Source organism: Gossypium arboreum, chromosome 7 (assembly GCF_025698485.1).
Source record: "Gossypium arboreum isolate Shixiya-1 chromosome 7, ASM2569848v2, whole genome shotgun sequence".
Classification (NCBI taxonomy): Eukaryota; Viridiplantae; Streptophyta; class Magnoliopsida; order Malvales; family Malvaceae; genus Gossypium; species Gossypium arboreum.
The window spans coordinates 67,750,762-67,762,549 of NC_069076.1; positions in this window are offsets into that span (position 1 = coordinate 67,750,762).

The window sequence follows — 11,788 nt, forward strand, 5'->3', positions numbered from 1 at the left end:
ACATGGTCTTACACTGGCTCTCATAATGTGGCCGAAGCATGTCCCGACATGTCTTACACTGGAGCACAAATCACCCAATGTCTTGGCACGACTATCCAGTTCATATCCTAAGGTTTCAACGGGATATTTCTACTATCTCAAATATTACAAGGCATTCTTAATTTATAACTTAACAACTCATACATTATCAATTCAATAACAATATGAATACAAATATTAACAGTGTGGTTGTATCATTTACATACAACTTACCTCGGATTATAAAAAGTACTTGACTAGACGGCTTAATCGGATTGCTTGGCTTTGCTTGGGTCTAGGCTCGATTTTGGAAAATCTTGATCTATAATAAAAATATGCATCCATTTAGTCACTAAACACATTTAGGCGTTCATAAATTCACAACTTTGGTGAAATGACCATTTTGCCCCAGGCCTTGGCAAAATGACCATTTTACCCCTATGCCCAAAAATCAATTTTTATCGAATTTATTCGTATTTCAAGCCTAGCTAAACTCTTTTTACTACTATATAAATCCAAAATTCTCACTATTTTACATACTAACCACCTATTTTGCAACTTATGCAAAATAGTCCTTTTAGGTGTTTTCATGCTAACACCTTTCACAAAAGCTGTTTATAACACAACTAGGACTCATATTCTTCCATAAAAACTCAGCAAACATCACAAACCTTTCATTTCAACTCCCTAAACTGTCAATCATTATGCAAAATAGACCCCTTATTTGAAAGCCCATGAAACAAGCATACTAAAAATGTAAAAATCATCAAGTAAATCATCAAGATCACTTACATTATGAGAGGAATAAGTTGCTGTAAGTTTTAAGCTTTCAAAACTCCATTTTTGCTGATATTTTCGGTGGAGAAAGAAGATGAAGAAGAAGGAAATGATAGCTAGGCTTTTAGGCATTATTTTATCACCAAATCATGACATCATCCACCTAATACTTTGACTATTTGTTTAAAATCCATCACATGGCCGGCCAACACTATTAAAAGGGTGTAATTGCCCTTTAAAAGCCCTCAATTTTGATTCTCTAGCTATTTAACACATTTGGGTAATAAAATGTAACTTTTTCCTCTTATGCGATTTAGTCCTTTTTCGAAATCGGGCTTGAAAACATTGAAATTAACTCACCTAATTTTTCATAGACTAATAATATCGTACTATAACCTCATAAAAATAATAATAATAAATTAATTTTCCTATCTTCGGATCTGTGGTCCCGAGACCACTGTTCTGACTAGTCTCTAAATCGGGTTGTTACAACGTCCGTGTCCTCAGGCCCTGTAACTCTCTGTTTATGACGTTAGCAAAACAAATTGATTCACACGACCAAGCCACACGCCCGTGTGCTAGGCCGTGTCCTCCACATGGTCGTGTCTTTGCCCGTGTAGCCAACACTTAGGCTATTTTCCAAGCCTTATGTTGTCCTTAATTCTCTCTCATACTTATACACCTTATAAACACACATTATAACATCAATTTAATGGTTAATCATCCTTTAGTAAAATTTTGTTAAAGCATTTACATGTTGTCATATATGTGTTTATTACCTATACTCATGTTACACCAAGTTAGACATTCCAATTCACATTCTACAATTGTCCATATTCAATCATTATCAACTTACTACCATGCCACATATTCATTCCATGGCCATGACCACCTCGAATGGTCTTAGAGCATTCATCATGTACATGTGTTATACTAATCATTCATAACAACCAATTATAAACACATCACCAACATTAACACATAGCAAGAATAATTAGGCTTACAAGCCATAACCATTTAAGCCACATCTCATGGCCATATACAATAAATCAATATAAGCCGATACATTTGGCTAATCATAACAACATCTAACATAAAAACTAGTCCTTATACATGCCACTCACTTGAAAGTATTTAATACACATATGACAATACTCCTGAGTTGTTGGCTTGATAGTGTGATGCTACCTCCGACGGTCTCCAACCCCGAGCTGACCTAAGAACACTAAGGAAATGGAGAGGAAAGAGTAAGCTTAAAGCTTAGTAAGTCCATATGAAAATAATAAGCAAATTATCAACACGATTCCATGAAAATGTAATCATAATTACACTTTTGCTGATTTTCTAGTCATGTTCTTTTCTCGAGTCATAGTTACTAATTTATTTATATCCAGAGCTACGAAACTCCAAATTAAGATCTGTTAATTTTATCTGAAACTAGACTCATATATATTCTTACCATAAAATTTTCATAATTTTTGGTCTATCCAATAAGTACATTTTATTCATTAAATATACCCCTATTTCACTGTTTGACAGTTCCAACCTCTCTTAACTAAAAATTATTTATCTCATGGTACTAGACTCCAAATTGAGAACTACTAATTTTTCTAGAAACTAGACTTACATGTATTCTTATCATAAAATTTTCAGAATATTTTGTTCAGCCAATTAGTACAGTTTATTCATTAAAGATACCCCTATTTCACTGTCTAACAGTTCTGACTCTCTTCACTAAAAATTATTTTTCTCATGGTACAACTCTCGGATGTTGTTCCATCAATTCCTCTTGAAAATAGACTCATTAATGATTTTAATCATGCAAATCGTGACCCATAATTATTTTTTTACAATTTTTAATGATTTCCCAAATCAAAATAGGGGATTCCAAAATCATTCTAACCCTATCTCACAAAAATCCAATTATCACAGAATATGAAATTCTTTTGCCTTCACAGTTTCTTTTATGAGAAAATAGACTCATTGAGATTTAATTTCATATCTTATTCAACCTTTAATTCAATTTCTACCATTTTTGGTGATTTTTCAAAGTCACATAACAGCTGCTGTCCAAAATTGTTTTATTACAAAATTTCATTTACTCCATTCTATCTTACCAAAAGATTCGCTCAAGTATAGAGCACATTGCTCACAACTTTTCACATAGATATACTTGCACTTATTCATTACATAGTCATGCACATATGTATTTTCACTTAGTAAATTTCCCGTTGAACTCATCGGAATAATAACAGATACCCGGTGGCCTGTGCATATACCACTCTTGTAACCGAAGCTCTCTGGTACGCATAGTAGCCTGCACTTAGTACTACACATGCAACCTATCAATCTGGTACACGTAGTAGCTAGCACTTAGTACTACACATGTGACTTAACCATCTAATACACGTAGTAGCTTGCACTTAGTACTACACATGTGATTGAAGTTAACAAGTACGCATAGTAGCCTGCACTTAGTACTACACATGCGACCTATCAATCTGGTACACGTAGTAGCCTGCACTTAGTACTACATACGTGACTTAACCATCTGATACACGTAGTAGCCTACACTTAGTACTACACACGCGATTGAAGTTAACAGGTACGCATAATAGCCTGTAGTTAGTACTACACATGCGACCTATCCATCTAGTACTACACATGCGACCTATCAATCTGGTACACGTAGTACCCTGCACTTAGTACTACACACGTGACTTACAATGGATCATTTGTATCTCTTCTATTCCGAAGGTTCAATCAGGAATTTCTTCACTTTTCAACATTTTACTAACTCGTTCTTAGTCAATTTCGATTCGTAGTTTACATCAATTGATTATTCTATAGGTAGCCACATCTCATATAATAACAAAAGATAATAACATAAAAAGAATCGAAATATTATTTACATACAAACTTACTCATTTCAAAGAAACATCATATTCCATCAAACTTCCAAACCTTTACTGGACATACTCGAATTGTGGCTTCATTCACATAGCAATATCTCATAATCACATGGCATTGCAACATTTTCATCATAATAGCAAAACATCAAGAACATGTTATATCATCAAAATAATCACATAATATCAAATTATTCACATATATATACTTACAACTCGTGTAATATCAAAGCATTACCATTCAAATACAATATTGCATTATTAAAATCACATGAACTTACCTCAGGTTCGAGTACGACTATATATTCTGATTTAGTCCACAATCTCATCCATTTCCAACCTATACCCGAATCTCATTTTCCTTTATCTATAATACCATATTTAGCTTACTAATTAGTCACATTATTCATATAGGTCCAAAAATCATACTTTTACAAATTTTTATTTTAACCCCTAAACTTTTACATATTTGCACTTTGGCCTCTAGGCTCGTAAAATGATTTTTATTCAATTTCCTTAAATTTTAAGCCTAGCCGAATTAATTTCATAACTGTAGCAGCCCCTAATTTCCACTAAATCACACTTTTATGACAAGTTTTGTAACTTTTACAAAACGGTCCTTTTTGACAATTTCACCAAAAATCACTTAGTAAATGTAACAGCCCGATTTAGACCTTAATCAGAACGGTGGTTTCGGGACCACGAATCTGAGTCAGAAAAATAATTAAAAATTTATTTTCTGTGTTTATTTTGTGTGAATTTATATCTGTGAAAATTTCGTGATTTAATTTTATCGTTTAGGTGTCCAATTAAATACAAGGACTTAATTGCGTAAAATGAAAATTCAGTGGTTTTTCTAAAAAGGGCTAAATTGTACTTGGATTTTTAAATGGAAGCCTTAAAGTTGCAATTTACCCATTAAGAGAATAAGTGGACGGTACTAGACATATGTCATATGGCTTTGTTATAATATTATTAAAGTTAAATAAATAATTAAATAAAATATTATTATATGTTATAACTTATATCAAATTAAAATAAAGTTTTCATATTATCTTTTTTCTTGGCCGAAACCTAAAGAAGAAAGAAAAATAAAAACAAGTTAGGGTTCGGTGGTATTCAAGCTTGATTAAGGTACGAGTTTAGCTCGGTTTTTGATAATTTCTACGTTTTTGAGATCGTTGCTTAGTAATCTTCAAGACCCATGCTTTAATTTTTGATTTTGGTGAATATTTTGAGTCGTGCCATTGTTGATAGTTTATGATTTTTGTTGTTTGATGATGAAAAATGAAAGATATGTTTTATATTAACATATTTTGTATTGGAGTTTTTGATGATTTTGAGTAATTAGGACTTAATTGCAAAAATAATAATTTGAGGGACTAAAATGTGAAATAAATGAAATATATGGTCTTGTATGAATACTAGGAATATTCGGCCAAACATGGGTACCTTGAAATGTTGCATATTTTGTGTTTTGTGCAATAGGGACTAAATTGTAAAAATTATAAATGTTAGGGGTAAAATTGTAATTTTCCCATTTATGGACTAAATTGAATGAAAATATGTTTGAATGAGCTTAATTTGAATATGTTTAGATCAAGAACCAAAGAAATCGAATTTGGACCGGGGAAAAACGAAAGTTGTCGACTAGTAGCCCTGTCCCGTTTTACGACGTCCGAGGTAAGTTTATAAGCAAATAGATGTATCTAATTTTAGTTAAATGCTAAATATATATGCTGGCATGCAAAATATAAATTTATATACGCTACTGCTAAATGTGTATAAGCTTGGTAACAATGTTCAAGCATCCGTTTCGACCGAGTTACGACGTCCGAAAGCCCTGAATGAACCTTAGGAATAGCTAGGATACATATGTCATGACATAGGATTCCGATATATGTGTGCGAGTAAGACCATGGCATCGATATGTGATTCCGATATGTGTTTACGAGTAAGACCCTGTCTGGGACAGTGGCATCGATATGTGGTTACATGTAAGACCACGTCTGGGACGTTAGCATTGTACAATTTATGTGATTATCCGGGTGTCCTATCCTATTCCGAATGGTTCATCGGGCAAAGATAAGTTGTATTCGAGTGTGAAAAACGAGCTAAATGACCATGTATGAATTAGCTTGAGGTTTATTTAAAATAAGGTAAGTGTGTAAATTGATACTCATTACAAATTGTGTCTACTGCAAATGAGGATTATTTGTATACTAGGTACGTGTATTTAACCTTGTGAAAATTATTGGAATGAGTATTAATTATATGTATGGTAATTTATGTATTCGGTCACATAATCAATGCATGTATGTGAAATTATATGGTAAAACGTGAGCTTATGTAATTGAGTGTATGTGAATTAGATTTGTAATGATTATTTGGCTTTGGAAAATAAATGCTAATATGTTAGTTTGACTATATAGACATTCGGTTAGGTGATATTTATAATGAATATAAATATAAATATATATATATATATATATGTTTATATATATAATATGAATTTATATGTGTTTGGATTTAAATGTGTTATGATAATATAATTGGGTTTAGTTAAATTAAGTTGATAATATCCTTGGGTTGATTATTTGCTTATGACTTACTAAGCTATAAAAAGCTTACTTGTGTATATGTGTATTTCTGTTTTATAGATTTTGGATCAAGCTACGAGCTCGGGGACTGTCAGCAAAGTTCATCACACTATCTACTGTTTTGGTACGTTATAAGCTAAACTCAAATTATGGCATGAATAGATTGGAAAGTGTATGAAATGTTGAATTTTGGTTATGTATGTTTAAAGCCATGCGAAAATGACTTAATTTTTAAGCTTGGACTTGGTTAGGTTTGGTCATGGTTTAATTTATTTTGGCTGTCATGAAATATGTTATAAAATGTATGATAACTGTGCTAGGTGCTATATGCTTGGAAATTAGTGTAACAGTGATGTTAGTTATAATTTGTATTCGGTTGTGTAATTTGCTGAACTTAGAGATTGTGTTCATTATATGTGAGTGATGTGTTTGACTAAACAAATCGGTTAGAATAATGCTTAGTTGGAAACATGAAATGTGATATAGTTAAATGATGGTTATAAGGTATATTAACTTGATTAGTTCGGTTGATAAATGGTATATAAATTGTAAGTATTTTTTTTATTTAATTTGGTCGATTTATTAGGTATACATATATTCAATGTTAAACGTGACCTTTACATTGGGGAAATTTGTATATTATGCGCATGTGCATTAATAGCATGATCGATCCTAGTAAAATGTATTTAATTTACGTAGGTGATTGTTTAATAAAGTTTGTAACATGAATTCAATTGGATTTATTATGGGTTTGTGGAAGTATTAATTGATACATGTTGGGTGAGTAATAATCCATGAATACAACTTATTATAAAGTTTATTTAAATATGTTGTGATGTTTCGTAAATATATATGCCGAATGAACTATAATTGTTATGTTACCTTTGGTTAAGTTAACTATTTATGTTTTATAAGTGTTAGTCAAAAAATTCAAATAAGTTAATAGGTATCTTTGAATAAAGGTTGTTATGAGACATGGAAAATAATTGATTATTAGTTAGGTATTATATTTATATTTATGAGAACAATGATTATATATAACGGCAATGATTAAATATATACATGGTTTCTGGTTTGAATTTACGTTGAAAGTATATGTTTTTATATATAATGTTTGTGAGTTTTGCTTGTGACTTTGAATTACTAATTTGTACAATTTGTCATAAATTAGTTGAGTTAAAAAAAAAAAAGTTCTGAATTGTCTTATGACAAGTAATGCCTTATAACCCTAATTTGGCGACGGATAGGAGTTAGGGGTGTTACAGTAAAAGCCGTTTATTACACACCGAGCATTCATATTCTACCATTAGACATCAAAACACATGCATGTCATCCATGAGTAAATTTTTAAATACAAACCCTAGCTCAAAATATGGGTAGAAATGAGTAGATCTTGTTAAGAGGATTTCAAAAACGTAAAAATCATTAAAAACGGGGCTAGAACGAACTTACAATCGAGCTTGGAAGCTTGAAAAACCCTAGCTATGTCTTCTCCATGCAAGTTTCGGCCATGGGGTAAAAGATGGACAATTTGTTTTTAATTCATTTTAATTACTAGATTATCAAAATGCCCTTAACTTAAAAATATTCTATTTCACCCATTTCATGTCCATTTTTGTCCAACAAATTATCCAATGGTCTAATTATCATTTAAGGGCCTCCAATTTAAAATTTCATAACAATTAGACACCTCTAACATGTAGAACTCAACTTTTGCACTTTTTACAATTTAGTTCTTTTGACCAAATTGAGTGCCCAAACGTCAAAATTTTTGAACAAAATTTTCATGAAATCATCCCGTGAAATTGTAGACCATAAAAATATAATAAAAATAAATTTTATTGTGTTGGATTTGTGGTCCTGAAACCACTGTTCCGACTAGGCCCTAATTCAAGATGTTACATATCGTCATGATCTTTCATGAGAATTATCTTAATTGAGAAATGACCATTTTACCCTTGTAATATCTCAACATTTACTTTTATGTCATTTCTCATTTTTTATAAAATTGTAATTTATTCCCTCTTATTTTTTCTACTTATTCAATTTGGTCCTCTTTCACCAATCACTACACTTTTTGTCCTTCCCTCCTTTAAGATATTTTCACTTTTGGTCCTTTAAATTTTTGTATGTATATTCTTTCCTCGTAATTTTAAATATTTACACTAAAGCCACAATACTTTTCAAATTTTTAAAGATTAGTCCATTCCTTAATTTAATAAATCATGTATAACTTCTTGATTCAAATTTCTTTGGTATCCTATGATTTTCACTTTCTTTGATATTATACCTTATTTCACTAAGAATCTATCGTATACAATTTACGACTAAGGGGATTTTGGAGATGTTACAATGGGTATATGGGCACAAGAAATTGGGGTACAAGAATTGATTTTATTTTTATAGTTATTTTATTTTATGATTTATTTATTATAAAATATTTTACTAAGTTTGATTAAGCTTAATTTTATTAAGTAGATAAATACCTAGAAGAGTTGAATTAAGGGTGAAACACCTTTCTGCAATCTATCATTAAGGACAACAATTAAGGGGGATTTTTTATTTTCTTTCTTTTTTGGGGTTGAGGTTGGTGGAGTTCTCCACCACAGTTTCAATTTCCAATCTTTATTATTTTTATTGTTGATTTTTTTATGGGTAGTTAAGATGGATAAATTCAGTGTTAAGATTTGGGAGATCTGAAACTGTGCTTCACTCTTCATCTTGGTATTCGCTACCTAATTCTTCGGATTATGAGAAGAATCGTCATATCATTTTGTTTCATGCTTGGAGCAGTATACTATTGTTAAAATAATTCAATCCATAATTATTGTTTTATTTTGTCGTGTGATTGGATTGGATGATGTTAAGGGACGTCAAGAAAGTTAATAATCTAATTTAAACAGCTCACATAGCTAAGATATTTGACTTGAGCTGGGTTTTTCTTGTTCATAAACTTGTTTAAGTATTAAACTTTAAGGGCTTATCTCAGAGTTATTCGTTCTGTAAAAGTTAATTATCAGATTATTTTCATGATTAATTTACCACTACACAAGAATGGGAGGTTTGAACCTATTCTATGATCTTTGTAATTGAATTATAATAGAATGGGATGAAATTCATAGTTTATGACTAGTTCAGAACAAAAAATGAAGTTGTGTCATCAACATATTAACTAATTTATTTTTTTTTTGAAATTTTCATATTCTATTTTATTTCGATTTTTATTATTAAGTCTCATTATACTTCAATCCTTTTTTATTTATTTTGTTTACAAAAGTTTCCGTAGTCCATCAATGAATTTAAAGTCCAATCGAGATCGTAAATCCTGGACAAGATTTGGTGTTTACAAATCTAATATTTTTACATTTATGACATTAGTTGAAATTATTTTAGCTATTATTAATAATTAATATATCCAAAAATTTATTATATTTAAAATAGTAAAATAAAAATATTTGGAATGCCAATTTAATAATATACTAGATAATAAATAATATTTTATAGGTTTAAAATTTATTCAAATTTATAGTTTTTATTTTTTACAATATTATGACTTATCAAATACGGATAAATATATCTACCAAAAAACAAACAACAACTTCCCGAAGTTATTAAAATTTTCTTTTATCTATATAAAATATAACTATTATTAAAATGATTATTTACCTAAAAAATTTGAATATAATTATTTTAATAAATCTTATTATTTTAAAATATCTCAATTTTTCATCCGCACAGGTAATACATAATGAATTTTAGTGTAACAGATTTATTATTAATATAAAAGATAAATAGAATTATAGTCTACTCTTAAAACATTTATTATTCAAAAATATGGTTTTCTTTAATATTTTAAAATGATAAACTCTGATTTTGGCAAGCAGTGACTTTTCAAAATAACTTTAATAACTGATATCTAATTTTAGTCCATTTTTATTTTTATTTTCCTTCCCACCATATCATTTATGCTCCCTTTTTAATTATTTAATAACATTTCAGTAATTTTTATGTCATTAATACATAATTTTGATAATTTTTTTTATTTTAAACACTAAACCCCAAACTTGAAATCTAAACTCTAAATTTTAACTCCCAAATTTCGAACACTGAACCCCAAACCCAAACCATGGGTTCAAGGTCCAACATTTGGGTTTGGGGTTTATAGTTCGAGATTTAGGGTTTATAATTTAGGGTTTAGGTTTTTGGTTTAAGATTTAGGGTTCCAAATTTTGGATTTGAGATTTAAGATTCAAAGTTCAAGGTAAAAAAATTATCAAAATTATATATCAATGACATAGAAAAATTTTGAAATATCATTAAATAATTAAAAGAAATTATAGATGATTTGGTGGGAAAGATCCATAAAATAATTTCTCTGTTTATACATAATTATGACCTTTAACAGTGAAATGTCTTAAAAATTACTACTTATCTTATGTTTTTATTTTTATTTAAAGATATGTACGATTTCTTAATTATAATAATGAAATTAAAATTTTTATTATTAGTATGTCAAATAATTATCTTATTTTTAATCATTATAAATAAAATTTTTTAATTTCTTAAATTAATTATCTCATAATCTTTGATAATAATGTTTTACAATCTTTTATGTAATTTTAGTAATATGAAATAGGTCAAATTATGTTCTAAGTCTTTGCACTCTTTATACATTTAGAATTTAGTTATTTATTTCAATTTTTCAGGAAACTAGTTATTCTACATTTTAGATTTAAAAATTCAAATTTAATTATTAACACTATTAATTTTTTCTATTAAATTTATTACTATAATATTTTAAAATAAAAAACTCATTTGATAATTATGTAACAAAAAATAAATTATTATAATCGACTTGAATTTTTTAAAATATTTGATGATATTAATGATTGACTCATATTTTAAAAATAAAAAATAAAAATAAGAGAATTAAATTTGAAATGCACAATAATTTATACAAGTACTGTTAATACATTTTGATAATGCTTCATGCTCAAAAGGTGTTTTGACACGTGTAGATTATCAACCTTGAATGGTTGATTGAGGATCCATTTCCCCTATACCTGAACAAAGCTGGGGAGATGAGAGGCTGTATGTTGTTACTTTTATTGAAGCAAATATAATTCCATATGGGGAGGGCATCATTTCTTTTTCCATATTATTTCTACTTGTTTCTATGTTTTGGGTGTTTGCAATTTTTTAATTGTTTAGTTATTTTATTAGTAATGTCATTTTTAACAATATAAATAAATAAAATTTTAATAAAAATGATAAATTTACTCTTTAATCTAACGTATAGTGACTAATTTTCTCTTTTTGAGTAAAAAGAATAAAATATAATCTAACTTTTAATACAACGACTTAAATGATACTTAGTTTTACTTAAAATAGGTTGAAAGTGATGTCTTCACATTTCAAAAAAAAAAAAAGTCATGTCTTTACATTAGGATTAAAATGAACTAAGTTTCAACAAGTCAACTTATG